We start from the raw sequence: 7059 nt of genomic DNA on the forward strand, positions 1-7059 counted from the left end.
CTGTGAAATGTATAGCATACGATTGTGAAATGTAGAGCATAGGATTAATCTGAAGTTCCTGTTCATGCTCAGCTCTGCAACAGAGATGAGTAGAGTTATTTGGCTTTATGACATGCACAGAACTGTAAATGAACTGCATTTACTGGTGTGCTCTATTCCTGAAGAATAGATTTTGCCATCATTTCAACTTTTGTGAAACTAAATTTTATTCTTGAAATAATGTGTGTGTGTGTGTGTGTGTGTCTCCTTTGTATAGTCCTCCAGACCCCTGTCTGAAGATATTACAGTCTCATATTGTATTATAGTCTGCGCAGATTATAATCTCTAAACTCAAGTCACTTTTAAAGGTAAGTTCTTAGATGTTTTCAAAACAGTGTTTTAGTACTTAATTTTACATTGCCTTGTTGTATTGAGCCCATATTTATGTTTCTGTCTGGTTTTAAGTATTTGAAAGAATGCATATTTTATTTGTTTTCTTTACATACATTGTTTTTTTTTGTGTATCAATGTATTATGGTTTATTTGAGCATTGTAATGCACTGTGAACCTCTAACCTCTGATCTGAAAAATATTATCATTATTTTCTTCGTATGGCCATCATGTTTTGCCTGCATTCCATTTAGTTCACATGTGGGGATCAAGTTCATCTCTGTGAAAGATTCTATAATAATACTATACAATATGTTTTATGTAGTAAAAGTCATCTTTATGAAATATCCGCATTGAAATGCAACTAATTATGTACATGAAGGACCGTATAACAGGCAAAGCAAAGGCAGAGTTCTAAAAGGTCGCATGAACACCAACCACAGAAACAGTGCAGCAGCACCGGACACAGAACTGAGATGTGAAATAAAATAAAGAATAGAACAGGCTGCAGGAAGTGAGCGGCATTTTAACTTCCTCCATTGTCTGTGGTCAGGGTGGCACTCATCTGAAATTAGGCAACTTCACCCACAGCTATGCCCGCTTCTCCTCTGCACAAAAGAGCCAAGCAGGGGCACCTCACAGTACCCGCTTTGGGGCCCCAGAGCAGTGCTCCAGGTGGGGATGGAAACTGCAACCTCAGAGCTCCCAGAGTCACACTCTGGACCCCCAAACCACCATACTGCACTACTGCCATACACAAAGATACGAAAACTACGCCTGTCCACTCCTTTCATCTTCTGTGAGTACAGTGTGTGCAATCTTTATGTTAATAAGCGGGTTATAGGCTAAGCTACAGCAGCGTTTTGTTGATGTTTCGGCTTCATGTCAAAAATCCGATGCATGAAACACGACTGAGCTACGTATGGTAGCAATGGTAAAGCATGCTGTTTGTGGCAGTAAAATTTACCTAGGATGGATAGATGGATGCAATACATTCAATCTACTTGTAGATGGGGCAGTTAGTAAAATAGGGAAGTCCTGTATGTACATTTCAGATCAATTTCTTGGAAGATCTTTTACTAATCTGAATTAAATAATCTGGTTTAGGTAATGGATTTTGTATAGGGCTCCTGAATATATGAGTGTTTACCTGTGCCTGATGCCTATCACACCTTTTACAGTCACTTTTATATTAACTACTGTACATGTAGGGGTGGCACAGTGGTGCAGTGGATAGCACTGTCGCCTCAGTAAGAAGGCACTGGGTTCGAATCTCGGCTTGGGGCCTTTCTGTCTGGAGTTTGCATGTACCTCCGGGTACTCCGGTTGCCTCCCACGGTACAATAACATACAAATAGGCCAATTGGAGACTCTAAATTGCCCATAGGTATGAATGTGTGAGTGAATAGTGTGTGTTCCTTGCGATAGATTGGCAGCCTGACCAGAGTATATTCCTGCCTCTCGCCCAATGCATGCTTGGATAGGCTCCAGCACCAGCTCCAGCTCAGGATAAGCAGGTATTGATAATGGATGGATAGATGGATGTATTGGAATAGGCAAAGCCTCAGATCGTAGCATCAGTTTGTGTTGTAATCCAGAATCATTTTTGTAAACATAGTAGTTATGTTTATTTTATAAGCGTAATGTGCAAAAATCAACATAATTATTGACATCTGAATTTCAATAATACAGTGGGGGCAAAGAAATGAGAATTACCCAGTCTTTTTGAAAAGGCACTACTGTTCCAGTCCAGACACAAAGCAAACGACACTGTATATTTTATTCAAATGTTTGTATCTGATAAAATCTAAAATGAGTATGACATTCAGGAAGTGAGTCAGATCTGTAACACATTCTACTTTTATATTTAGTGTGAAGCATTTTATTTGCGATCATATTCAGCCACACTGCTCTGTCTGCAAGGCTGTTTAATACTAATGGCACATTAACAAACCACTGAGGCCAGATCAGAATTATCTCCTGGTAAGTGTATTATCATATTATTTCATTCAGTCAAAACTACATCATGATATTTTGTGGTGCAAGAAGATTAAACTTGAATCAAATATAAAATAAAATGCATTTTCTGACTAGAAATGATTGCTGCTTCTTCCATACAAATATCATTCATCAAGTAAAATGCTGTTTGAGTCTCTGCTTTCTGGAATCTTTGTGAGCTCTTCATAAAACCCAAAGCATTTTTAGGCATTAGCAGCACATTAACTCACTGTGTGTGCTTGTGTAGTAATTGTTATTCTGGTATTTCTGCAAATTAAGAGAATACTCTGACAGTCTTTGTTTGTGCTGTTCATTTTCACAGTGTAAATAATAATCAAGACCTGTATATGTGTATTTGGATAAATATTTTCAATCTGATGCAGCCATGCTCTTCAATACCTTGTTGGTAATCGTCCTCTCTGTGTCAGGTAAATTGTTTTTTTTTTTCCAAATGTAGTTCTGATATTTCAGTCTACATATAAAGTATTTATCAGCATGTGTTCCTATTTATTAGTCTCTCTTCATTATCTCAATCAGAAGCAAAAGTGAATACATTTAAATTGCTTTAAGGAATGTATATAATTAATATAAAATAATGTTCTACAGTACATTAGTTTAGAGTAGTGCAATGTTTCTCATCTGAAAAGAGAGGGGAAAAAGAGAGAACCTTTAAGATGAAGTTTCTCTTCACACTCTGCGTTGAAACTGAGACAGAGGCATGATATAAATATCTGTGGCTGTACTAGATGATTGGAGATGTTGATTGTGCATGTTGCATTCTTAGAATGACGAAACAAGTATTCCGGTGCCACGTTTTAATGAAAGCAGTTTGTTTCACTGCAAGCAAAACATAACAGTTTTCCGCCGAAGGTATATGCAGACAATTGCTCTTAACTTGCTTGGTTTGCTACTACATTCTAGCAAAGCTAGCTACTAAGCAAGACTTCCTGTACCTGCGAATCTCACATTGATCGGCGGCTACTGCCATCTACTGACATCAGTTAGTATTGAAATACAAGTACAATTATTGATGTTCCATTGTTTTGGAGAGGTTAGGTGCACTTGCTTTAAAGTTTTGTTAATTGAATCTCTTAGCTGTCATGTTGCGAACAAATCTGTGTTTTAAAGGATTTCTGAGCAGTGTGTTTGTGTGTGCGTGCGTGAATTTGTGTGTGTGTGTGCGTGTGTGTGTGTGTGTGCATTTGCATATGTGTGCGCATGTGTGTGGGTATGTATGTGTATGTATACATGTGTTCGTGTGTATGTGTCCGCATGTGTGTGTGCGTGCATCTGTGTGTGTGTGTATGTGCACGTATGTGTGTCTGCATGTGTGTGTGTGTGCGGGTGTGTTTGTATTTTTCAGGTGTTCTGAGCAAGGAGGGATGGGGCGTGACTTACACCCCTGAGAGAATCTGTGCCTTAAAGGGGTCTTCAGTAGACATGAGCTGCACTTACTCATATCCCACACCTGACAGAGTGCAGAAAACATTCTGGGTTTTTCCCCAGAACGGTCTACATGACCTGTCCCAGGACTCAGAGTACTCTCACCGTGTGGAGTACCTGGGGAAACAGAACAGTGACTGTGCTTTCAGAATAAACCAACTGAGAATAAGTGATTCAGGAACATACCGATTCAGGATCCTGACCGCCCGTAATAATTTTACTGGACCTCCTGGTGTCACATTGGAAGTCACTGGTAATTATTTTATGATATAAACTCAGAGGATTCTCTACCCACAAGTATGACTGGAAACTTTTTTTACAGGTTTAATTTGCTATTTGCAGATCTACAGGTGATGGTGTATCCTGACACAGTCACAGAGGGACAGAGTGTGAGACTGAACTGTAGCACCACCTGCACTCTGACTGGCAGCCCAGCCTTCATCTGGAACAGGGACGGATCTCCTCTGTCCTTCACTGATCAGAGTCACCAGTTCACAGCCAGCAGTAAAGACCGAGGCCGCTACTCCTGTGCTGTGAAAGGCTATGAGATTCAGTCCCCTGCAGTGGCTCTTAATGTGAGATGTGAGTACAAGGGGCCAAACTTGTGTGTTTCACCTTATTTGTTATTTTCAAAATTCAAATCTCACAGTTTTGAAAGTTCTCAGCCTTCATCATCAACTAAATTGTACAGATTATGCCATGCTGCATGTAAATGTACTGACATTAAAGCATTGGATTAATCTTCAATATCTTAAAAAATGCCATGATGCAATGATTTGAAAACATGACGTATGCCTGAGACAGGTTTAAATTTCACATGAAACTACAAATTATTGTTCCCTCTTTCAGATCCTCCGAAGAGCGTCTCAGTATCAGTGCACCCCTCTGGTGAAATAGTGGAGGGCAGTTCAGTGACTCTGACCTGCAGCAGTGATGCCAACCCACCAGTGCAGAGATACATCTGGTTTAAGAGGAATGACACTGGAGTCTGGCAGGCAGGATCTGGACAGAGTTTGAACTTTTCTAACTTTAGATACTGGAACAGAGGACAGTACTACTGTGAGGCACAGAACAGACTTGGAGCTCAGAATGCTTCTGCTATACTGGTCACAGTGCAAGGTAGGACCAGAACATATTTGATACAATATTTTATCTGACGCTGATTATGATCCAGAGGCTATTAAGCAATGCTGATCATGATACTGGTGCTACAATCCGAACCGGATCATGGTAGATAATGATGATGAGCAGTGTAACTAAAAGTATCATGATGCCAATATTGAATTCAGTAAAATTCAAATGTACAGAAATTTCTAGTAAAGGTAGGCATATAAGGGGTGTATTTAAACATTTATAAACTTTCGCCTTAAGGACCATGGTGAGGCATGTTGTGAAATGAACACTGCTATATCATAACTGACAGGGCTACATCTCTCTGACTTTGCTTAGGAGGTCAGTCACTGATCGCGGCTGCAGCTGTGGGAGTGGCTGCCATTTTGGCTCTTGTGTTTCTGGGTGTTGTGTGCATGAGGTACGTGGCTGAAAATGAGTCGGTTTGTGGTCCAGTGTGAATTACTGTTTGTCTGATTTAGACTCATAGTTTAAAACGAGTGTACATTTCTGTAGAATCTTGTTGTCATGCACTAACTACATTACATCATGCTGATGCCATATCCCCCCCTCTAATGTCTGATTAGAGCTTAGACCATTACATTATTAGTCATTTTATTTTATTGCGATGTCAATTTTCATACACTTTGACTGATAGGTTTTAGTGTCCAAATAAGTTTAATATCAGACCTGTATTATGGGGTTACAAAATCCCATTAAAGCTTGTTCTTAATATGAATCATGTGGACAGCTGCAGGCCATAATGAAGTGTTGACAAACACATCAATTTGCCCTTGAGCTGCAGTCAGTGTTGGTTTGAATAAAGCAGAACTACATTTACTGGGCAGGAAGAAGCTTCTCGTAACTCAGGCTCATTTCCTGTGACCAAATGACATCTGAATAATAAAAAATATGCACATACATGGGCACTACTGCCTCAGCAATACACATCATTCAAACAAATGCAAATTGTTGTTTGCACAAGAGGGGGTTCTTTAAATATTTGTCTGAAGGTAGATTTACTTTTTATTTTTATTATTTTTATCTGAATAATCAGGAGGAGAAAATCAACAAATGAGACAGAAGGGGACAGGCAGGTGAGTCAGTGAAATCAGTCTGCATATGTGCATACATGTATTTATCTATGGAAAACCGAAATTCGATAACACTTTCTATGATGCCTGTCTATAATACATTATATACTACTTATGTAGTATGCTCATAATACAGTACAAAAAGAGTTATGAAGACTGTTTAACATTCATAATGCTTTATAACAGTAGTCATAAGACATGATTTATTTATTTATTTATATAGCACCTTTCTTACAAATAAGTAGAAAGCATAGCAGTGTGTGCCATATGGCCTTGAAGGTTTAGTAGATTATCTACAGAGGGTTTGATCTTCTCTGTGTCATTTTTCAGTATGTTGACATGCTTAATGGAAATATTTCAGGAGTTAATTATGTGTATTCCCCTATAAAGGACAGTTTCGGTTTCTCAAATGGGTTTGTAGTATATGACAGAAACATGCTACACCGTACAATACTGCTTTTGTGCATGCAATAATCTGTTCATTACATACAGAGGCAGGGAGAGTGACTTGTATTTTATGTGTTGTATTCACCTGATTTCAGTGAATAAATACAAAGAAATTATTGTTGTGATGAGGGTTTATTGCTATTGGTTAAAAATATATGCTTTGAAATGAATGGAGTATTTCGGTGTGAAATCTTTCCAAGATTTTAAGAAAACCCACTGCAAAATTGGTCATGTTAGAGAGAAAATAAGTTGTATTAAGTGTATTACATTTGTATGTCTGGTTCAGCTGATATTTAACTGCTGATGGCATTTATTTGAAAATGAAACATTGATTCATTAGCTGATTTTTTAAATATTAGGTTAAATGCATGTTTTGGAGTTAATGGGAGTGAGTAGCTCATTCCAGCTCTGAGGAGCTCACTGAAATGAACAGGGACTTTCTGTGGATCTTTCCCATCCTTCTCCTGCCTCTTTTCTCTACCCTGCAGGGGAATAAAAGCCCTATTTATGTCAACGTCTCAGGGATGGCAATGAGTCACACTGGAACACAGGGTACGGACAGAGACGACGGTGAAGTTCCCCTCTACCTCTCTGTGTT

The 7059-nt window shown here is 38.9% G+C and overlaps 1 protein-coding gene and 1 long non-coding RNA gene across 2 annotated transcripts in view; both read left to right on the forward strand.

Moving 5' to 3' along the window:
* The window catches only part of LOC135248387 (B-cell receptor CD22-like), a 96275-nt gene that overhangs the window by 31215 nt on the left and 58001 nt on the right, over positions 1-7059 (forward strand). The window lies entirely within an intron of this gene.
* On the forward strand, positions 4799-6021 carry LOC135238207 (uncharacterized). Its single transcript, XR_010325043.1, has 3 exons — positions 4799-4929; positions 5260-5341; positions 5978-6021. It is a non-coding gene; the product is annotated as an uncharacterized LOC135238207 (long non-coding RNA).

Source organism: Anguilla rostrata, chromosome 1, assembly GCF_018555375.3.
Source record: "Anguilla rostrata isolate EN2019 chromosome 1, ASM1855537v3, whole genome shotgun sequence".
NCBI classification, from domain to species: domain Eukaryota; kingdom Metazoa; phylum Chordata; class Actinopteri; order Anguilliformes; family Anguillidae; genus Anguilla; species Anguilla rostrata.